The sequence below is a fragment of the Furipterus horrens genome, unplaced genomic scaffold, assembly GCF_987537825.1.
Source record: "Furipterus horrens unplaced genomic scaffold, mFurHor1.1.pri manual_scaffold_10, whole genome shotgun sequence".
In the NCBI taxonomy this organism is placed as follows: domain Eukaryota; kingdom Metazoa; phylum Chordata; class Mammalia; order Chiroptera; family Furipteridae; genus Furipterus; species Furipterus horrens.
In genome coordinates this window covers 18,091,822-18,116,135 of record NW_028327180.1, presented here as the reverse complement: position 1 = coordinate 18,116,135, position 24,314 = coordinate 18,091,822, and the positions used below count along the sequence as shown (strand labels likewise).

The 24,314-nt window shown below is 38.8% G+C and overlaps 1 protein-coding gene across 8 annotated transcripts in view; it reads right to left on the bottom strand.

The window, feature by feature from the left end:
- FHIP1A (FHF complex subunit HOOK interacting protein 1A) overlaps positions 1 to 24,314 on the bottom strand; it is a 211,280-nt gene that overhangs the window by 132,313 nt on the left and 54,653 nt on the right. For 7 of the 8 annotated variants that reach the window (XM_090288117.1, XM_090288111.1, XM_090288110.1 and 4 more), the window contains exon 2: positions 22,739 to 22,856. The gene's annotated coding sequence lies outside the window, so the exon portion shown is untranslated. The remainder of the gene's footprint in view (positions 1 to 22,738; positions 22,857 to 24,314) is intronic. The other variant, XM_090288116.1, reaches the window with a different exon arrangement.

Genomic DNA, 24,314 nt, shown 5'->3' with positions numbered 1-24,314 from the left:
ATTACCTGAAGCCTTTCCCAACACCCGCCTCCCCCTGGCCTGGCCTCCAATCCCATGCCAGCTTTTCGGGAGTACCTTTGGGGTCCCTTCCCATTTATCATTTATTTTATTATCTGGCTTGCAACTCAATTTGTTCCACTTCGTGTTTCTACTGTAAATATGTGAGTTTTATATTTCAACCGAATGGACAGTAGGTTTCAGCAAACACCATCAACGTGCATTTCCTAGCGACCTGCTTTGGTGCCTCTCTCAAATCTGCATAGAACACAGAATATTTGTTTGCCGTAAATTATTTCAAAGAGGCAGCAGACAAGTGCTTCCGCATAAATCAAACCTGGAGAAGGAGGCAGGGGTAACTCTAACAGGCCAAAGCATAATTTATCTAGATTTACTCTGCGTCAGACCACTACTCAGCTGAGCTTGAAAACTGTGATTGCTGTTAGCTTTGCCTCTAACCAGCTGAACTGGGCTCCAAGCAGCTGCTGTTTTGATAAAGTATTCACTTCTCACAGGGATGGGAATGAGCAGGAAAATTCAGATCTAAAGACACTGGCCTTGGTCCATTCACTATGTTGTGAGAAACACCCGAGAGAACACCACTTAGGCTTCTGTTGTGAGCTCCCAGGTTTTTGTGCTCTTGGCTCATTGTACAAGATTCTATGCCTTGCCTTCCTGGCATTGAGTGGCAATAGCTCAAGGTGATAAGCAGTGAATCAAAACAAACTTCATTGAGTATTTTCTGGCAGCCTTGAAAAATAAAATCAGAACTTTAAACCTTCGGAGCGCTGAACATCTCAAGGTTATTCATTTGTAAATTTCTCTGGGAAGGATATAAACACAATCAAAAGAAATGTGGTTTATGATAAACAAAATTTCTTAATGCACAAAAATTCACACTTTAATTGTCAGGTTATTATACTAAAGTACTTCAGACCTTTAACTTCTCACCCACCATGAGCTCAAAAAAAAGGGAGGGGTGTTCATTTTCCAGTAGGATTTGAATAGTGCAGAGATGAGAAGCAAAGGACAGCTTCAAGGAAAATCTAGAGTTCTGAATCATTTTTATATGATAAAATTGATAAACAGACTGGATAGATTTAATTCCTCATCATGCCACAAAGAAACACTTTCAAAACATTTATGCAACCTACAGCAAATAATATTTTAGGAACTTGGGTCACTTCAAGTGAGAATTTTCAGTTTGCTGGGAATATCTGCCCAGGCCCTCTTCTCTGCCTCCAACAACCCCAATTCTGGGGCATTTCGTGTCACGTGAGCCACCTGCCGTGGTCCCACCTTGACTGACTGGTCTGTCAACATGGGCTGAGCCCGTCAAGTTTTCTCCCCCAGGAATTTAAATCAGAATGGAAAAATGGTAAATGAGTTTCTCTAGTTGCTTCCAGAACTGGGACATAATCTCAGGAGGGATAAAGCAGCTCAGTTTAAGTATGTGGAGTGAAAGCCAGTTTAGTGAGAGGCAGAAAAAACAGAATTGAGTGCTGAGCTGACATTTCAGTTTCTGGTTTGAGGGCAGGCTCAGCCTGGGTTCCCCAAGACACCAGAATCCATCCCATAAACTTCCCTTTTTATTTAACCTAGTAGAGGTTTTTCTTAATTTCAAGCTATTTCAATCAGAGCTATGGCTAGAGTAGTATAAGTCTGGCATGAGGGTTAAGTTAAAGTAGAATGATCATTCAGCAAGGGAAAATATAATAAAATAATCATCCAATTCCAGAGTCAGAAAACTTTCATCAAAAGAGATGGAGCTGACATGCCAGTTGAGAATTTGATTCCTATTTTTGTCATGTATTTATTATACCATCTTAGTTCCAAATCAAAGAGCCTCAAGTTTCTATGTGTCAAATGGGTAACACTTCCCTTCCAAGGGTACTCACTGCTGTCTTCGCGGCTCCCAACGGTACTGACACACGGCAGCGAGAATCTCTTGCATCTTCCGTTCACTGTTAGTTTGCTCATGTTAAGCTTCCAACTGCTTGATGGATCAAATTAAAATACCCGATAAAGTGCTACATCCATTAGTTCTGCATTATCTAACCACTGTCATAACCCATTACGCCTAAACTCACAGTCAGTCCTAGAGCCAGCCTCTAGTTCACGGCCCCGTGGTTACCAAGCTCCCTCGCCCTCTGAGCTGAAAGCATGGCATTCATGGTGTCTCCTCTCAGAAATGAGGGAAGAGAAGGAATCCCGGAGTCTGGACACTTGGGTACCAATCACGAACCTTCTAATAACCAATTATCTTTTTAATTTCTACAGGTCTGATCCTTCTCTATAAAATAAAAATACTGGGACTTGGCCACAGACTTTTAGCTGTTTTTCTGCCCCAACACACCTAAGAGGTATAGCACCATATGAGAAAAAGTAAGTAATAACATAAGAAAACCAGATAAAATATGTCATTAACTAAGCAGAATATCCAAAAACAAGGCTGCTTTGGCTTGGCTGGCAGCACAACAGAGGTGGAATTTGAGCTCAGCCATGAAGAAAAGAAGAACATGGATCAATGGAAGGACATGTGTTCACATCATGTAAGCCTTCACTTCTGTGTTCATTGTTGACAAATGGAATTAATAAACCACTGCGGGGGGTAGCCCATATTAAGAGATCATAGTGGGAAGGAAGAAGAATGGAATTATTCTAAAAACCTATTAAGCGTGTAGTGAGAAAGCTCTGTATAAGGCAAAGGATAGTGCGAAAGGGGAAACTCAGAGATAAGCAGGCCTGGTCCACCAGCATCTGACCTCTGCGGACAAGGACCACATCTGCTTCACTCACATTAGATTCTCAAACCCTAACAGCCTCTAGCTGAATGCTCAATAAAGATTTCTTGAAAGAATACATAAATATAGCCCCCACTTTTAAGGACATATGGTTTAAAATAAAAACAGAATAAAAAAGAGAGAATATGTTGTCCTTTCCTTCCAAGATCCCTACTAAATGTGGCATCAATTTCACTTATACGGAGCCCTCCTTGGGATAATAGAGGAAAGAATGTAAACCTCGCATAATAATCATTTTATACAATAAATGATCAAATCTCACCATGTTAGCAAGTAAACAAATCTGTCACTTGGCCCATTCTCTATGCAGATGCATTAGCTAAGAATGAGTCTTTTAATAAAAAAGAATAAGTCACTCCACGATGTAAGCCCAAGAATTCTCTGAAATATCTATTAATTTGCTTCAAAATGCTACCACCTCTTATGTTGATTTTCCCCTCCAACTGCCTCAACCACAGACAATTATATCACATGCACCAGATCCATGAGGCCCACATGACAAACAGTCCCCTTAAACCAAAAGTATTACCATAGCAACAAAGAGACCCCATTCACCGCTCTACCTGTCATGGCCCAATCAGTTATTTAACGTGCCTATACTACAGTGACACTGTATAAATGATCACGTTCATTAGCAAAAAGAGTTGGCTCTGAGAAAATCCCAAACGTCACACAGCTAAACTGATCACACAGCGCACACACACACACCTTGATGGAGTTGTTCAAGATCACGGTACAAACAAAGGGAAGGAGGGAGAGCAAAATGGGCCTAACTTTATACTTTCACTTTAGAATTTCAAGAGCATACAAATCTCCAAGCTCTTATTTTTAAAAAAGGAAAACACATAAACTGATTTTATTGATAAAACAGATGTTATCAAAAGTTGCTGGAATGCCGGACGGATGATTACAGGAGAAGATTAGAGAGCCAGAGGATGAAATTCAACTTAAACTTGTTTTACGGTTTTTGTTTGGGGTTTTGTTCTGTCCTATTTTCTGGCGTATTTCTCAATAGGGGAATAGGCAAGGCACTGGAAAATTGGATACGGAAGGGATTGTACAGCAGCCAGCTGTGACCATCTTCTCATTCAGCCTGGTTAAATCTCTACTGACCTCCCACGGGGGGATTCCCAAACAGAAAACAGGACAGCCATATGGTTCCAAGAGAAAGGAGAGAGAATCTTTCATCAGGAAGAAACAGAGACTGAGTTCCATCCAGGACCTCTGCAATTCACTCGGGGACACACCTCAAAATATAAGGCCGGTACAACTGAAACCAACAATCCTCTCTTAAACCCCCTGGTGAGTTTATTCCAGATAGGAGTCGGCTGGGTTAGAGAGGCCATTGCGTCTTGTGTCCGCAATGACCGGGATCAGCGCTGATGGCTGGCAGCAGCATTGGGACTGGAATGGGGGGTTTTTCGACTCCCTTTGTTGTGTGCTTCCTTGTCACCACTCAGAAAGAGGAGGAAAGAGAAAAAGAGACTAGCCCTCAGAGAGTCTCATTATTGATAATAGGCCAGAGTCTGATCATGAAAGCTTCACACGGAAAAGTTTACATTTGGTTAAAAATAACTAACATGGCCCAGAAAGGAAATCTCTATGGACAAATTAAAAGGCATATATAGAAGACTGAAGAGCCCGTTCTTACACAAAGCTCCCGTAGCACTCTTCTAGAGATAGCCCTCTGCCTTTCTGCTTTGCTAAAATCTAGTTTGCCACACACTGCAGCTACTGAGCTTTGAAGACGGCCAGAGATGACTTAATGGTTTATGGAAACTGTAGTTTTCCAGTACAGTAGTCTCACCATCACAGATACTAATTTTTATTAATGTAAACACCAGAAAACCTCTTAAAATATTATGATGTACAATTATTTGACTGTCCATATGGAAAAGTTTCACAAACATAAAAAAAAAAATTTCATGTTTACCCAAAATAACCATTTTCCCCTTAAATCTATGTTCCCTGAGAAAAGCATCACAAATACTTGAAATGATGTCTAGGGTGGCCTACACACAAGTTCCTCCTATAAATGGATAAATTATCAAGTAAAGAAGCTAAGCATTTACAAACGCTTCACACTGTGGTATAGTGTTATTTATGTACCTACGTAAATAAAAACATGTGTCCTGGGTATCATTTACACAACTAAATAATGTCTTGCTGATTACCCTATAAAAAAGCTTAAGACAGATAACCTCTCACATCTGACAGTACACAGGACATGAGTTATGACCACAGTCCTGTATCCATCACTGAGTGAATGCTTTTAGACAACTGGTCAAATATCTGCTTCTCATGCATGCAAATATATCGTTACAATATACTATGGGACCCGGGGAAAACAATAAGCTCTAAGAAAGTCCTTTTGAAAGTTTTAGTCTCTATACTTCTCTAATAACACTGGTTTGGGTAACAATATAATAAAGCCAATATGTAAATGACAATTATAAGCAAAGTGAATTCTCTTCTCTCAGCTGATAAAGATGTCATAGCTGCTGCTGGTCACAGTTCTCACTCTCCCTTCTTGCCAATTGCAGGCACACTCATTTGTCACAGAACGACAAAGCAGAATACATTATGGGAAGCTAAATCATAGTGTTACACTTTTACATATTTGTCTTGAATTTTACTTATAAATTATTCCTACCACTTAGAATTAAGTAAAGATTAAACAACAGAAGTACTATGCATAACAGTATTGTTTTTACTAGCAAAAATGATAACCTTCATAATGTCCAACAATGACAAAGTGATTCCACATGATTGTACAATACACAACTATTAAAAATGGTATAAGAGTAATCAAAGTACATCAAAGAAACAGGCCAGAGAACCAAAGATTTTCAAAAAATGTACTAAAGCAATCAATAGGTAGAGAAAAATGTTTTCAAAAAATGGTGCTGGAATAACTGGATATTGATATCGGTATTAACCTTGATCTCTACCTCATATCATTTACAGAAACTGATTCGTGATGTAACATAGATATAAACATAAAAGCTAAAACCACAAAGTTGTGGAGGGAAATATAGGCTATCACCATGACTTAGGGGCGGGCAAAGGTTTCTCAAACAGGTCACAAAAAGCGGAAATATAGGAAAAATAATAAATATAACTGTAAAAAGATAGAAATTCTCAAAGACACAGTTAAGAAAATAAAGAGTGAAGTTCCAGACTGGCAGTAGAGATCTACAAAACACGTATCTGACAAAGGACTGGTACCTAGATTATATATAAAGAATTCCAACAACTCAAGAGAGAAATACAAAGTGGGGGGAAACCATCTCTTAAACTGTATCTGTATCTATTACACAAGACATCAGGAGGAACTGCGCCAAGTACAGTATTTTAAAAAGAAACATGAAGTGAATGAACAAGGGAGCAAGGAGCCCTGCGATGCAGTCTACCTCAACGCTAGCCTTCAGTTGGCCACCTTTATTCTTTATTCCAACCACTGTTTACTTGTTTGCCAGCCAAGAATGACAACAGAGGTAAATTTCACACAAGAATAAGTTCACAAATGGTGCTCTCAGTCTCCCAGGGCAGAAGTCACACCTGCTAATGTGCCCTGTAGCATGGCTGGCTCAGTGCCCCATGAAGGTCGAGAGCCTGATAAAAGCTTCCAGTGTTGCCAGTGGCTGTAAGAGTTTGCTTCCTGTCTCATCTACTCTCCTTGGGTAACACTTATTAAATATCCATTTGTACAAGGGTAGCCCCATGGTAGCGACTATTTGTTTTCCTCCCAAAGGATGTCTAACACTGCCCACGGGGAGGAATTTCATCCAAATCTAAAAGGATGGAAAACTGTTGTTTTTAAGGATTTCCTGGATTTATCTTGGGGCAGAAGTTCGAGGAGGAATGTCCCGTCGTAGTGACAGGTAGATTTTAGGGAAGGCTGGCTGGGGAGAGGGAAGTATATAGCTAGCTGGTGGGGAAATGGGCTTCTCCAAACTTGGAGCTGCCTGTTTGTTCTGTTCTGTCTCTGCAAGGGTCCAGACGATCCCTAGAGTCTGGCCCTACCTGGTTCCAGGATTTCTTAGGTCCCAATTCCCACTGACGAGTATTTGTTTCGCCCATAATTCTAAGCTGTGCAAGAGTAATAAAGTCACACCTTCATGCTCAGAGCCTTCCTACGTAAGTATACTGCTGAATTTTTGGTTCAGCCAATGATTGTGGATCAATGTTGTGTTGCTGTTTACCTAGAGGGCAAGTAGAAGGCAGCCTATTCTTTCTCACTCCACATTCTTTCACCCATTGCTCCAGCCTGGGACCACACACAGCTGTTCACTTATTCTTAGATCCTGTCTCTGATGAAGAACCTCTAGATAGGCCAGATCCCACCCCAAGATATAATGTTAACAATCCTGGGTCCAGTAACATAAGGAGACAGTGGTCAGACCTCAGCACACTTAACATTACCATACTGCCCATGAGAGGAGGCCCCCAGGGTCTTTTTTCCTTAAGCTACCATGCCTGCCTTGGTCTTTCCTAGATCTTAAGCTCTCAAGGGGTTGTTTTTCATTTGTAAATGTTGCACCTCTCTGAGATATTCTAAGATTAAACAAATACTGAGTTACACAAAAGCTCAGTGCCAGAGAAAATTATGCAATCCTGTTACATAACCCCGACTTCAGCCCTCTAGTTTCCTCTCTGTGCCTCTTCCAAACCTTTTCATACACCTGCCTGGTGAGGCCTGGCTGCCTGCTCAGCCTTCCTCCGGCACCTCCTGTGGTCTTCACCTTGAAATGGCCCCGTCAATTTTTATTTTATATTCTCTGTCTTCTTCTTCTGAATCATTCAGTGAAATGTCTTGGGACAGAGACTCCAATTTCAGTACTACTCCTGCTTTGAGGATCAGCAACATTCCTTCACTGTTTAAATAATATATAACACAATCTCTCTGGTAAGTACCAGCCTCTTCCATCCTTTCCAGCTCTCAGATCATCAGTGACACCATTTAACAATGTATAATATGAAAATAAAAATGTATTAGATAACTCCTTAATCATCAAATACTAATAAATGCATACACTGACTGGAAGGAAATAATAAACGGAGAATATGGGTTAAAAATAACACATGCTTTTAAAACCTTTTCTTTTTAGTTTTCTAGTTTCTACCTCGCTCTTTATTGTCTCTCTCTTAAAAAATTAGTCAGAGCTCACATATATATGGATAGTGGTACAAACTGCTGAATTAAGCAGTGCTACATTGGGTAGGACCTCTCTTTTTCTTCCTTTTTATTGAATTTATTGGGGTGATATTGGTTCATAAAATTATATAGCTTTCAGGTGTACAGTTCTATATAACACACCATCTGTACACTGTGTTGTGAGTTCACCACCCCAAGTCAGGTCTCCTCCCATCATCAGGTACCGCCCCTTTCCCTTCTTCTACCTCCTCTCACCCCCTGTCCCTAAGGGAATCACCACGCTGAAACAATACTTCTTGTTGAAGATTATGGGAGTCTCATTTCTGCCTTAAGTGTTAATGGAATGTCCTCTTTGATTTCCCTTTTGAGAGGAGGGAATATCTGTCCTCTGTTTCAGGTAACAAAGTCGGTTTGTGAATAAACTTAAGAAATAATTATCGCAGTTTTGAATCTTGTCCCATATTACATAACTGGGTCCATAGTTTTGTTTTGAAATGTAGCACTCTACTAAGGGTATGTTTGTTTGTCTTAGTGGAAATACTTCCCTGGTAAAGACCACAGAAAATTCAGTAGAGCCTTATAGTCACCCCCCTCTACATAATCTCCACCCAAGTTAATTCCTTCCACCCATTTCCTATAACCCATTCAAATTCTACTCCTAAAATAAAGGTTGTGCCTGCCCTCATTCAAAAACATCATTTATTATTGCAAATGTGCAAAAATCTGAGATCTGATCTTCAGCTTTCTGAGAAAACCATACAAAAAACACCTTTAAATAAGTCTGACCAAGTCTTGACAGAACCATCAGTGTCTTGGGCACAGTATATTTTTTAATTTCTTAAGAAAGATTTTTCAAGTCTGACTATTAATTCTTGCAATATCTGACTCTACATAAATGATATTGGTTTGTAGGTGTTCCAGAGCTCAGAATGTTGTTACACTATTTTACATTTTCAGAAACCCCAAATTATTCAGTGTTAGGTAGCCATTAAGTACATAAGATTTTTGTGGCTACTCCATTCACTATGAATGGCCTTGAACAACATACAATTTTGTTGTCATCCCACAGCACACTGGGATAACTAAAAACCCTCTTTTGTGTGCACACCAGGCAGTGCTAAAGTGAAAGAGGAAATAGATCATCTGAATAGAACTATATCCAACTAACCAATAATTAATAACCTTCTAAAACAGAAACACCAAGCCCAGATGGGTTCACTGATTAGTTCTACCAAACATTTAAAAAGAAAATTATATCAATTCTCTATAATCTCTTCCAGAAGATAGAAGCAAAGAATACTGCCTAACTTAGTCTATAGGCCAGTATTACCCCCTAATATTAAAAACAGACAAAGACATTACAAGAAAGGAAAACCATAGACCAACATTTCTCATGAACATAGACGTAAAAATTCTCAAAAAAAAAAAATTAGCAAGTCAAACCCAGCAATGTAGAAAAAAGCATGTGGTACAGGAGGATGAGCAATGACCTCAGGCTTAGAAGGCCTGGGTTTGAGACCCAGCCTGTCACATACTATTTAATGGCCTCTGGCAAGTCACTGAACCTTACTTTATTGACACCTGCCTACCTCCTATACAGTATTCAAGAAATCAAATGAGAAAAACATTGTGCAAAAGCACATCAAATTATACTGTGATTCCAAATTAGTAAGCACTGATTTCATGAATAATAGCAATGGTACCCGGAGTGACTAGAGTCAAGAGTAGGAGTTACCAAAATCAGAGCCATAGATTTAATCTTGCATTGGCTTCAAAGCCACACTGGTACTCATGGCAACAGACTACATACAGCTCCAAGCCCAAGCGCCACTTCAAGGATGCACAGGCCCTCCCGGGACCTGACACAGACTCCCAGGAAGATGACTGGATGATTCAGATCCTGCAGACAGTGGCAGGACACCCCATCGCTCCGGGAAAACCTAAGGGCTTGACAACACTGCCATCCTATGCTTTTGCAGAAGCTGTTTTTACCTAAGTGTTCCGGCAGACTGCTTTACTGGAACCTAGTAGGTAGCTACCAATTTATTTGAAAAGGGAGAAAACAGATACACAAAAAAGTCATTACCCACGGGATATGTCACAGTTAATGGTAATTAATCAAACTTTATTCACTTTGTGTAGAAACCAGCTACATAAATAAACCATATCAGAAATCAATGAAGCATTTGTTTCACTCTGTTTAAAAAAAAATTAACTAGCAGAATGCTGCTCAGGTTTTCTGGTGTGTTTCAAGGGAACCATTTTCAGAAAAGGATGCTGTGTTTTTATTTTTACAAAAAAGTCCATAATCTTTTCTCTATATTTGTTTTCTCCATCAGAATTACATTCTTTTATATATGTGTGCACACCTAGTAACACAGGTGGACTTGATTATAATCACACAGATTTAAAAACTTAGGCTAATGTCATAAAACATGAAGATAGAGGCTTCAGGGATTTCTTTTGTTATTTTAGGAAAGCAAATTTCATTTGGAAATGTTTCTGTACACCTAAATAGCATAGCTATACTTATTTTAAAATGTCTAATCTTCTCAACTCATGTTTACTGAACATAATGAAGGAAAATTGCCCCTTCAATAAATGGCTATTTTATTGTGTCAACTGACCTAAGTTTGGGTGTTTGTATTACCTTTATTGCTGCTGGTATCACCAAAGTTCAAATTCCATGTATTTTGCTATCCTCTCCCAAACTAAACCCCAAAGGGAGCTTCACTTCTATGATCTTCAACAAATCAGTATTCACACAGCAAAACTGATGTAAATGCATGCCGGTTCGGCCAACATCCCTGACAGATACTCAGGCTGCAGAAGTACTTTTCAGGGTCTTAGCAACGCATGTCACCTAAAAATACCTTAAACATAAAGGTATGTATATATAATATGTCTATGGTAACTAACCTATTTAAAAAAATATTTAACACTGCCAACTATTTCATTTATGTCAATCTAATTTAAGGTATTCAAAGAATTATGCTTAGACTTTTCCTTCTTGAGATGTCTGGACATAATTTCCTTCAATTCCCTAAAAATGCATTCGGCTAGATTAGGTCATTAACTCCAAGAACACAATAAATACTACTAATAATAGCTAAGTCTTCAATAGTAGTTACAATTTGGCCTATACTGTCTTAAGTACTTTACATATAAATTCATATACTCCTTACAACAGCCCTATGAGGTAAGTATCCTATTATTTTCCTTGTTTCACAACTGAGAAAACAGAGGCAAAGAGAGATTAAGTAACTGCCCCAGGTGACATAGAGCTGTCTCCAAGGTCAGTATCCTTCTTTATTTTATTTTATTTTATTTTATTTTTCATTTACAGTTTACCATTTGGCATTATTTTGTATTGATTCCAGGTATACAGCCTAGTGATTAGACAATCATATATGTTACAAAGTATTCTCCCCAATATTTCCAGTACAAAGTCAGCATGCCTCTGTCTAGATTATACAGTATTTCTTAGGATAAATTAGCAGATTTAATTTTTTTATGGAAACATTTTATTTTAAGAGAATGGCTGATCTTGATCCAATCCAGGAAAGAAAAGTATTTTTCTATGTGTACTAACTTAACAAATAGTAAATCAGTAGGTTCCACTAACTGACAGCTGCCTTCTTTTACTGAGTTGCTAGTATGTTAAAATGGTCCTTTGGGGGCCTAGAAAAATAAAGAGTGACCACAAAGTCCACTATGCTACTAGTTAGAAATCCCTATAGACTGCCCTCCTTTTTCTGCACAAACTTTAAAGTTTCCCCATGTCCCTCCGAATATCTTCTATACTGGCAATTATAAATCATTAAAACAGTTTCCAATAACAGCCTGATAGTGGCCATAAAGTCTCTATGTGAAGCTTTCACCTGACAATAGTAGATCTACAAACAGGAGCAGGGTCTACTCTATGACTTTCAATCATCAAAATGAAAAAAATGGAGGAAAAAATGGGGAGAAATGGGAAAAAGTTTAAAAATCTATGTAGAAGATGGAGGGGAGTACAGAGATAAGTTCCATTTGGCATGCATAAGGACTTTGTGGCCATTTGGGAACTATGCTTACTTTATAGGAACCTGTCAGAAATAACAAGATCCAGGAAAATTAGGATATGAAAGAAAACCAGGCCTGTGGAACCATCTGAACCATCAGAGCTGGAGTGGTTCAGTTGACCAGGCTGGACTTACACAGAGCAGGTCTGGCTGCACAGGAAAAAGAGACACGTCCAGACCAGTAGGAAAGACACAGCCTCCAAAGGTTACTGTCAGAAAAGGAAGCTTTAATTAATAGCAAAGCCACATGGATAGAACAGATGCCAGGACCCCAGTTCTTAGGAAGCCAGCAGGCAAAAGAAAATGGGGCTGGGACTCAGGTATACAAGGAGGGTAAGGTGAAGTTACAGCTTTGAACTTGACTCTTTGTCTTTAGCTTTCTCTTGCCTCACTCACCAATGAAGATCTCCAACCTCCCAAACTTCTACTCTGAATTATAGAAATGCATTTTCAAACCCTGTGTGCACTTTTCTTTTCAAACATATCTCTAAATTAGAACCAAGAAAGATACAGTAACCAATTCTACTTATTGCTTAATAACTGTCTAAACCTGTTTCAACAAGTTCATATATTTGCCTTTTAGCATTTTACTTTGAACTGAAGATTGCAACGTTTCATCTTCTAATAAAGATACCAATGGGTCAAAAAATATTATGGAGGAAGGGAGGTTGATAATAAAATCCCTGCCGACAGAGTCAACTTTATTTCATTCTTAAGGAAACCCAAGGAAGAGAGCCAGTGCCAAGCATGACATGGCCACCCCTATCCAAACTGCCCTCCTCTGTTGTCGGGGTAAAATATCTTTACAACTGTCCTCTTCCAAGTCCTGAAGGCAACTGTTCCTAGTTTATATTTGTGCTGGCCAGGCCCTCTCCCCTATAAAACAATGGAACCCAAGAGGGGGGCTGCGACACAGTCATTTGAAGAGGTGGTTCCTGAATTCATACATGTACCAAACATTACTTTAGCTCAGGGTTGCTCAACCTCTACACCACTGATGCTGTTAAAAAATATTCTGACACTCATTAAACTAGTAAGGAAGAGTTCATTCAGGTCTAATGCAATAGGTGTCGAGACTATAGCAATAAGGGGGAACGATCAGGCTGATCTCCGAATATAGCAAAGACAGATGGGAACTTATATCAACAAGCAGAGGAAGGGAGTCAATGGATAGACAATGAGGAAAACAGGGCATCAAGGGTAGGGAGATTCTCACTAAACTGACCTACCAGGACTCTTCCTAACTGCAGGCCAGAGTGATCAGATATGAGGGGTGGCGGAATAAAGAATCTGATCAGATATCAAGGGTTATCAGATATGAAGAGTGGGAGGATTTTCACTAAACTGACTCAACAGAATCCTTGCTAAAACTAGGCTAGGATAGGGACCAAGCTCGAGGCCTACTCAAGAAGAAGGTTCAGAAGAGCTTCACTAAAGTTTGGGCAAGGAGAGTGTCTTGGTCAACATTTTGGATCAGTTAACTCTCTGCTTGTAGGGCCATTCTGTGCATTCTAACTATTCAGCTGCACCTGTGGCTTCTACACCATGATTGCGAGTTGCATTCCTACCCCTGCCTCCACTACTTTGTGACAAACAAAAATGTCCTGAGACAGTCCAATGTCCCCTGGGGGGAAATTTCCTCTGGTTAAAAACCACAGCTTTAAATCAAAGGTTAGCAAACATTTTCTGTAAAATCAGATGGTAAATATTTCAGGCTTTGCAGGATACATTTACGCCCTCTATGCATTTTCTTCTTTGTCTTTTTTTTTTTTTCAACCATTTAGAACTGTATAAACTATGCTTATTTATTGGAGCATAATATATATATATATATGCAGGAGGCCAGATTTGGTCCATGGGCCACTGTTGCCAAACTACTTCAAACTAAATATCACTTTTCAAATAAATATAGACAGTATACAGATAATTGTATTTGACAAATGTTTACTTAAAACTATGATTAGAGTCTTAATAAGTTTCTATCAATACTATTTTCTCAATTGAGACAAACAGAGGCAGAATGCAGTAGCAGTTCTCAGTATGTTTTTACATGAGAAAAGTATGCTCATTCTCAATAGCTTGGGGAAAACTGCTCAAAAATGTTCCCACAAATCTGCCCTATCGCCCCTAAACATAACCCAAACTTTATTCCCGTCCCTTCGTTCCCAAATCCCCAGCTGCATATTTTTGAGATAAGGGTTTGTTTTCATCATTTTTTAACTGACACTATTTCTGGTCTATAATTAACGTGTTTTTCATTCTCTGCTTATCTAACCTAACATTGCGGAATGTAGCTCTAAAGTTAATCTATTCCTGGCTACAGAGTCTGTGAACATGAAATAGGTTACTGGGACGCCTGAGCTTGTTTGAGGGTCCACTGCAGAAACCCACATGCTCCATGGTCCCCTCAGCTTTGCCTGTACAAACACACACGCTGTAGGAACAGGAGTGCCTTGGGAACGGTGGCATGCTAAAAATGACGCTGGGACTACATAAAGGTTCTACCACAGTCTGTCTACTCAACAGGAGAATTTAAGTTTTGCTTGCTTTTGTTTTTAATTTTTTGTTTGTTTTTATTTTTATTGAATGTATTGTGGTGAAATGGGTTAATAAAATCATACAGGTTTCAGGTGTAAAATTCTATATTACATCGTCTGTATATTGTATTGTGTTTTCCCCACCCCAAGACATAGTTACACCGAATGGCACTAAGAAAAAAAAATACTGGTCTAAACTGCTAGGAAAAATGGAGAAAATATCCCTAAACAAATTCAGGAAAACATGTCAAATATGTAAAGTACAAATCTTACAGGATATATCTGCCATATGCTTATTCTTCTTTGATTGAAACATCAACATTAAAATTTCAACTTTGATACCGAAACCCTAAATAGCAAAGCAGTAATTGATTATTAAAACAAAATATTATTAGCCCTGGCTGCGTGGCTCAGTGGATTGAGCATCGGCCTGCGAGCCAAGTGTCGCTGGTTCGATTCCCAGTCAGGGCACATTACTAGGTTGCACGTCAGGTCCCCAGTTAGGGGCACGAGTGAGAGGCAACCACACAGTAAAAAAAAAAAAAAAAATATTATTTATTTTCAACTGAATTTATTTTTACATAATAAAGACAATATTTAATCACTGCAAAAATATACAAAAATATAGATCGTAAAAATCATTCAAAGTGCTACTAAAAGAGATCAACTATTTTTAAATCTTTAATATTTTTCTTCCTACCCTTTTTCTATATTTTCTGATATTTCATTAATTTTACAAAAACAGAAGCATGATATATGTGTGCGTATACACATTTGATAAAAGTTTTGGCAACTCATATCAACAAGTACAAAACCTGTTACTTTAATCTCTTCTGTTCATTCTTCTATAAATCTATCATAAAAATCCAGAAATCCAAACAAAAGTTATGTACAAATGTATTAAATCATTCATCAAAAAAAATGTTCCTAATAGTGAAAAATTAGAACAAGCTTAACATTCAATAATATGAGAAGGATTAAATCTATAATATATAGGGGACGTCCATATAATGGAATGAAGGACAACTAATATAACTGGATTTTTTTAAGTATTTAATGACTTGGGATTAAAACTTGAATCCTGCTCCTTCCATTTAATACTATGTCATGAGCATTTTTCCAATTTATTAAATGCTCAAAAAAATCCAATTTATGGAATTTACACTTTTGATTTATAGAAGACTGAACAGAAGGAGATTAATATTGAAGATTCCTCTTTTTCTTGTTATTGCCAAATCTTTTGCCAGATGCTCTAGCAATTTATGCTTCCACCAGCAGATTCTGGGGACATCTCAATGAGACTCTAAGAAGATATCCTCTTAAATCAATAAGTGCAACCCCCCCAAAAAAATTATAATAGAGATTCATAATAGTAATCATTTAGATTTTTTTAGATGCGTATAATTAAATCTCCTAAAATATAAAACAGATTGATAATTTTATGTAAAGTGACTAGACAAAAGAAGGTAAGATTCCTTTCAAATCCATTTTATCTATTTATTTATCTAAAAAAGTGCTGACATAATGATCTTCAATTATTTACTAAAACTCTCTGTGATCACTTAAGAAATCATCCTAAGCTATGTAGAGACTTCTAGTTACCCCTCAATAACCACTCTCCTTCCTTATTAACAGAACCCCAATTTTGTACCACACAGCAAAGAACTAAGGCAAACAAACTACCTCCCAGCCTCCTTTGCAGCCAGAAGTGAGGCTGTGATATCATGTGATCAGTGAGTAGGACGGTGGGTAGAAGGGAGACCGCTGACAAAGCTCCCTTTTGCTTCTGGATCTTTCCCATCCTTCCTAGAATGAAGGCCTGCAGGTGGCTAGCCTTTTGGCAGTCATGCTGCCATGAGAACGGGGGCAAGGATCACGCCCACAAGAGTGGAGCAAAAAGACAGTGGGTCTGACTCTACTGAGCTTCGGTAGCCTACCTCTACACTTATTTTATGTGAAAGAATAATAATCTCCTAAACTACTGATACCATTGATCCTGATAGTTACTTATGGGTGACTAATCTTTACTGTACAAAGATAAGAAGCAGAGAGAATTGGCAGAAATCATTTAGCTCATTTAAATACTCATTTAATCTTCCATACCATCAACGTCTCTTTAACACCTCTGCTGGGTGATAGACACAGATTTTAAGATAAAATTTACAGTCTAAAAGAAGTAACTGAACAGACAAGTAAGACAAAGTATGATGAGTCATACATGAAGAAAGAATGGTGTGTGCACTGGCAGCATACACAAAAAAGCACTTAACCCAAACCATTGGAAGGCAAATTAGGCTCAGAAAAATCTGTCCAGTTGTGAAATTTAAGTTGAGAACTGAAAATGGTAGTGTTAGCCAGGCAAATGGGGCAGTGAGGGAAGAGCATTCCAGGGAGAAGGAAGAGCGTATGAAAAGGCCCAGGGGAAGGAGAGAGAACATGACGCACTGCGGGTTGTGCAGGTAGTTTACTACGGCTGTAGCACAGAGCTGGAGTGGGAGTAAGATCACTCTTCTTGGCAACTTCTCTCTGGGCCGGACTAGACTCTGGTTTTTTTTTTTTTTTATTACAATAAGTAGAAATTAAGGACCAAAAGAGGCAAAGACTAATGAAAAGATAACATTTCCCTTTTATTTCCTAACCCTCACAATGTCAGGTTCCACGTAGATATTGCTTGCACTCTTCCAGCAGTCTGATCACGGTGAGTCTTCAGGTGCCTAAACTGTCCCAGTCCTCAAAACGGGTAAGGCTTGCTCAGCAGCGAAGTGGGTAATAGAAGGTGTGCCAACCACCGGATGACCAATGGTGGAGGGGGGAAGCTGGCAAAGGCAGAAAGAAGGGCCATGCTAAGATTTACCACTAGGGAGACTAAGACTCTGGCCATACTACAAAGAGATGGATGGAAAGAGGACACCAATTGTAACAGTGGAGGCACAAGACTTGGATTAGAATGCTTAAAATGGAAGAGGAAGTGTGCTTTTAAGAGAGATTTAGAGGGTGGGCGCAGGAGTACTGGCCAGATATGCAGGGGAAAGAGGGCAAAATAAAGAGTAATCCAAGATTTCTGGCTCAGGCTACTGAGAAGGGAAGGCACCGGAGCACAGCAATTAGGACCGCGTGTTCTGGGAGTCCATCTCCCCCAATCAATAGTTTTGTAACCTTGGGCAGGTCACTTTAACTCCATGTGCTTCAGTGTCCACATCTGTATAATAAGAATACTAATAGAATCTGTCTCGAAAGATTTTGTGAGGAGTTACACACAAGTTCTTAGAACAGCGCCTGACGTGTAGGAAATGCCAGGTGAATGTTAGCTATGAAGAGGGTGGCAGTGATGCCATTCACCGAGACAGAGAACATGAGAGAGAGGAGGCACAGACGTCAGGGGCAGAGAATGACAAGCTGTTTGGGATACGTTAACCTGATCTGCCCGTGGGACAGCCAGCAGGCAGCTTGCTCTAATGGGGCTAAGGTTCAGACGCGAGCTGTGAGAGGCAGATGCCACATTTTAAAGGGTGGTGTTGGGGTGACATTTGAACAAGGACCTCACAGACATGGAGAAGCAAGGCCCTAAGGGGAGAGCAGTAGGTGAGACCAGAGAAAAGAAAAGAACTTGGGCTATTTCCTAGAGATGAAAAAAGACGGAGAAGGAGCAGCCAATGAGACAAGACGAAAACTCACACACATAAAAAAGTAGTTCTCATTAAGTTGTAGCATAAAAATTAAAGGAACAAACAAAAATATGAATGACAGCAAAATGAGGGAAACATCATTCATAGGGAAGAAGCTTAAGAGACTGGAAATAAGGGTAAGGACAAAAGATCTCAAAAGTAGTACTTCTTAAAGACCAGTGTTTAAAGTTTATTAATAATTTTTATAAATTATATAGAAAAACCACATAATGAAGTATTTAAATTGACAAGCATCAGAAAGTTCTTTTAGTGAGCAAATTGCCTTGCTAATTAGGATAAGCCTCAGAAAAATCTCAGACAGTAATCTAGGTAGGCAAGAAAGAATTGTATTTTTTAGGGAAATTAATCAGAACATAATGGCTTCAGTGAAAAATAATCCAAACTGTATTTTGCAAATAAAGTTCTGGACCCAAGCTTTTAGCTACTTAACTAAAAATAAATAAGTTAAAAAATAAATTAATAAATAAAAAGCCACATCACTCTAGGGTTTGAAGAAAACCGAAGAGACACCCATTGGTCCAGATCACAGATAGAACTATTTGGGGAAGCTTGCTGAAAAGCAGATAACTGAGTCATCCAAGACTTACTGAATCAGAATCTCAGGGCATGAGAGGTTGGGGAAAACTGCTTCTTGAAAAGTTTGAAACAAGCTCACCAAATAATTCATGTGTACAGCAACATCCGAGAACCCCTAATTGATCTGATTGGGAGGCCAAGGGCAGGAGAAAATGATGGACTTGGACAATCGTACGTAGCTAATGGGAGTGTCCAAAGCATCTCTCAAACTTTAACATGTGTCAGAATCACTTAGAGGGCTTGTTGAATACAAATCTATGAGCTCTACTCCCAGAGTTTCTGGTCCAAGAATTCACATTTCTAACAAGTTTCCCAGGAGAGGCTGCTCTGGTCTCTTACAAGTATTAGAGACTTTTCTCTGAGTTCATCAGTCAATGCAGCCCTGTACCCTTATAGACCAAGAAAGGCCAAGTATTCCAAGAATGATGTTGAAAATGAAGTGGAGAACATGACCAAACATAAATAGCATACATTTATCCTAAGCCATTCTGGTCAATTAGAAGACACACAGAACTTGAGAAGAGCTCTGACCAGTGTGGCTTGGTTGATTGAGTGTTTTTCCCACAAAGCAAGAAGTTGCCAGTGTGATTCTCGGTTGGGGCACATGCCTGGGGTTGCGGGTTCAGTCCCTGGTCGGGGCACATTCGAGAAGCAACCAACTGATGTTTCTCTTCCTTTTTCTCTCTCCCTCCCCTCTCTCTAAAAAGAATTATATATTCTTTTTAATTGGAGAAGATCCAAACTGAACTAGAATGAAATATAAGGATGATGAAACATGTAAAGAGACAAAAATGACGGAATACATACACACACACACAAAACTGAGTTCACAAAAAAATATATAGATTGTAACTTTAAAATCTATAAAACTGTGAGAAACGTGGGTATAATGAAGAAATTTTAGAGTGATAGCATTACATAGCTGATTTGATTATTTGACTCTAAGAAGTCATGTTTAGGTATCTTTTTATGTTATTTACTTAGAAAATCTAGCCCCATACCAACCTTGAGCCTAGGATTTCATGCAAAACCACTTTTGGTTTCCCCCTGTTGCACACACAGCCAGGGAAACCGCAGAGAGACAGCGCTCACTCACCACCCCAAGTCTGCGTGACTCAGGCAAGGCAGTAGAACAGACAGCATTCTGATGCTGCCTTACTGCCACTCTCTCCTCCTGTGGACAGCTCTTAACCCTGAAAAACTGTGTTCAAATAATTCTCTCAACAGCTCAGAATATCTGTAATTGCCTCTGTCTACCTGCTATTTGTCTCACATCCAAAATCCATAACAGACGAATTCCACTGGCAGCATCTCCGCAGGACTATCCCACACCTTTTATATCAAATTGCCTCCAACCCTTTTCAAGCCCATTTCTTACTGGTGGTCCTTGCTGGGCTCCCTTTAGTGTCTGCTGTGATTTCCTCTGAGGAAAGTAATACACCTCGGTGTTAGCACCTCCATTATCCATGTTGCCCCCACACTCACCCAAGCCGCTCCCGCTGCATGCCAAGGGTCTTCGCCCAGGCATCCCTCTTAGTCCCACATATTTGCTTTTGTATTCTCCCAACCCCACTCTCAAACCCTCCTGCCCTATCCAAAATAACCACACTTCTAAGGGCACAATACTTGGCTTTCGATCTTTTCAAAATCAGTGTAAATATCATTCTGTCAACATATATACTGCTTTTTAAAGCTATGAGGAAAAAAGCAGGTTCCCAGTAACATTTGCTACCCAGACAGGTGAATGATTCAAGTTGGCTATAGACTTACCCAGGATTTATTACTGGCTATTCTTTATCATAAGTACATTGATTCTGTTTGTGGCTTTGAAACTAAATCTCCCTAAAACATTAGAAGATCTAAGAGGAGATACACACAGACTCAGAGTGTGCCATCATCAAATCCTAAATATATGAAGTCACTGCCCACCGAATAGCTAACGTAAAATGTACAGAAAGGCTCTATGCCTACCTACGATTATTAAATCTTAGTTTAAGGTACACTCAAATCCATGTAATGCCCTCGGTTTCTGAAATATCTTATTAATTAGAAACAGAGGGCGGTGTAAGAATTCTTATATAGACACAACATAACCATTTAGGACTGTCTGCTTTTTCAATCCTAAATTGTTTTTTAAAGTATAAACTTTTCTGAAATAAATTGCGCTAAGGAAAACTGGATATCTACATGCAAAGAATAATGTTGGGTCCTTCCATTTCATCACATACAAAAATTAGCTCAAAATGTATCAAAGCCCTAAGATTTAAAACTATAAAACTCTTAGAAGAAAAGCTTCAAAACGCTGGACTTGGCAATGATTTCTTGGATATGACACCAAAAACACGGGCAACAAAGTGAAAATAAACTGAACTACATCAAAATTTAAAACTTCTGTGCAAAGAACATAATCAACAGAATGAAAAGGCAAACTACAGAATGGGAGAAAATATTTGCAAATTATATATCTGATAAAGGATTAATATCCAGAATATAAAACAACTCCCACAACTCAATAACAAGACAAATGACTTGATTTTAAAAATGAGGAAAAGACTTTATTTGACACTTCTCCAAAGAAGATGTACAAGTGGTCAACAAGATGTGAAAGGTTTAACATCACTAATCATTAGGGAAATGCACATCAAAACCACAATGAAATATCACCTCGCATGTTTACTGAAAAATGCTGGACTGGCCTGTAAGTGTAGTGTAGCTCCCAGGAGCCTCCAGTGCTTTCCTACCCCAGTACTCTTTAGCCTCGATTTGAATAAGAAACATGACATACAACTTATTAGTAAATTTGAAGAGAAAATATTTCATAAAATTCAGCATTTGGCAACTAGATCTCAAAAAACAGATTTATCCATTTACATCCAAGAAAAAAGATATACACTTTTAATTTAGACTTAAAATTTAAAGTACAGTTATATTCAATTACATTCTCAATTTGATCTAATAATAAGCTGCTTGAGAACATAACCCTGTGTCAAAACAGCATACTAAGAATAACGGCATCGCTTTATATAAAGCAAAAATCAATGAAATAACTAAATAAAAAAGCACAGATTAGTTAGAGGAAAGACTTTACTGCATTGAAGTTGTCAATCTTTGATGGTACTTGTACAAGGCAGAGTTCTAAACCCTGTCCCCTTCCACTCTGATTCTGACACACTAGTTTGGGGCCTAGTCATTTGAATTTTTAATGTGCATTTTTTACAAGTACTCTAATAACACTTTGAGAAAAAATGCAAAACATACTACCAGAAAGTTACGAATTAAAAAGTCTTACAGGTATACCTTATATGGAAGTTCAGACCTCATCTTATTTACCTGATTAATACAGGATCCATTTCTATAATACTGACAGATTGATTGATTTTAATAAGAAAGAATACCAACATATATATAGTCAAATAAGTAATATATACTTCTATACAGAATATGATGCCTAATCGCTTAATTTAACAATACCATTGTTTAAAAATTAGAGTCACCTCTTCTTAGAATTAACTTTCAATACAGCATATGAGCCTTCAAACACATACAAATTACAAAATGAAAAAGTCGTTTCATTACATTATTGCTCCTTCTGGTTTTGTATTCAGGTTTGAACTCCCCAAATTCATCATCCAAGTTCTAAACAAGTACATACTTCATACTACTTTCCAAATACACCCTCGCTGGGTTGAGGTTTGCCACCACAGAAATAGGATGCTTTAAAGAACAATATCAGAGGATCAAGATACAGAAAAAAACGTTTAATGTTTTAGTACAGGATAGAGAATGGCCTATCAAAAAGACTGCTTTGAACAAGATAATATTCACTTGGATATGTAACTTCAACTAGGCTTTTTCAAAGTATATTATTACACGGTACTGAACGTGGATCAATAGTAATAAGAAAAGAAGACATTACCTGTGACTGCTCTCTTCAATCACCTCCTGCCGGTTGTCCTTGCTCACTTCACTCTACCAGAGGAACAGAAAAATTTCTCAAACACTTGGCACTGCTGGAAACTCCACGACTTCAAAATCTATAGAAATGAATAAAAAATGTCCCACAATCGTGAATAAGCTACAAAAATCCAACCTAAGTTTTCCCTGTTTTTCCCTCCTCCCATTTGTTGTGAACTGAGTGGGCCCTCCTCAGATGGCACTCACTTTATCATTTAAAAAATCAATAAAAGGTAAGTCTTTATTTAGAAATCTGAATGCCAGCCAGAAAAGAGACTCCTGTTGGATAATAAAAAATAGAGAGGAGGATTCCCCATCCTTTAAGAGATGTTAAGTAATTATATGGTTCTTTCACAAGAGAAAAAAAACAATGTGAAACTAAATAAATCTGTTAGGTAGGACAGACAGCAAACCAAGGCAGGAGGAGGAGGGAGACATGTCTCGCCCACTAACTCAGCCACCCTGAGCCAGGTCCGATAGTATTGCCAGGTGCTCCAACGCCACAGGAAACACCATGCTAACACGGGAGGAGGGCAGTCCCTGAAATTCTGTGTGTGCTCTCCACTAACTGGGAAGGAAAGCCTTTGAAACTGTGCTTTCATCTCAAGGCCTGAAAGGCGGGAAAGGGCTCACAGAGCCCAGAGGAAGAAGCCTATTAACACCTTTGGGTATTCACACACATACCCAAAAATGTGGCACCACCCTTTACCTGTCAGTCAATATGTAACTTCTTCACCCCCATCCTGCCAACTATATAAGCCCTCAGAACAAAGGACTCGCTCTCTCTGGCCGCCCGGTCTCTGGCCACCCCTGCCCTTGCTCCCCTTGCTCTTGCCTTCCTCCTCCACCTCCGCAAGGCCCGTTCTCTTTCATGAGAACACATTACCAACAAACCCTGCTCACTTGATAATAGACTTGCTGCTGGTCTGTAATTCTTTACTGCATCGGCAAAAACTAAGTTTCTCCCATAACAAATCCATATCCATGCATCGGTAGCATCATATTTGTTAATGACAGCAAAATAGAAAATAGTGAAGAGAGGACCATAAAAAACTTTCAAAAACAACTTTTTAAAAATATGCAATTGCTCCCCAAATATTCCCAAGTACCTTTGACCTATCTAGACACCAACAGTTCAAAGTCCAGGGTTTTGGCCATCCCACGAGCAAAATTTACTTTGATTTGGTCTTAGACACATCTCATATCATCAGGCCTAACTGGGAAAATAAGTTTCACAACACAAATACTGGCTTACTCCCTATTGTACAACCAGAAAACATGAGTTTGAAGAAGGCTGGGAAATTATCCTACCTGAAAGAAATCCAGAGAACACCTAGAGGCGTCCAGGACAGCAGAGGAAAAAGACTAACCCCAAACACTTAAGAGATACGAAAGGCAGCAGCTAATGCAGATGCTGACCAAAACCACAAGAAGCCATTACTCAATGTCAAAATAGGTGGAAGCTGGAGAAAATTTCCAAGAAAGAAGATTTAAAAACAGATAATAAATACCATACTTAAATTTAAAGCTTGGAAACC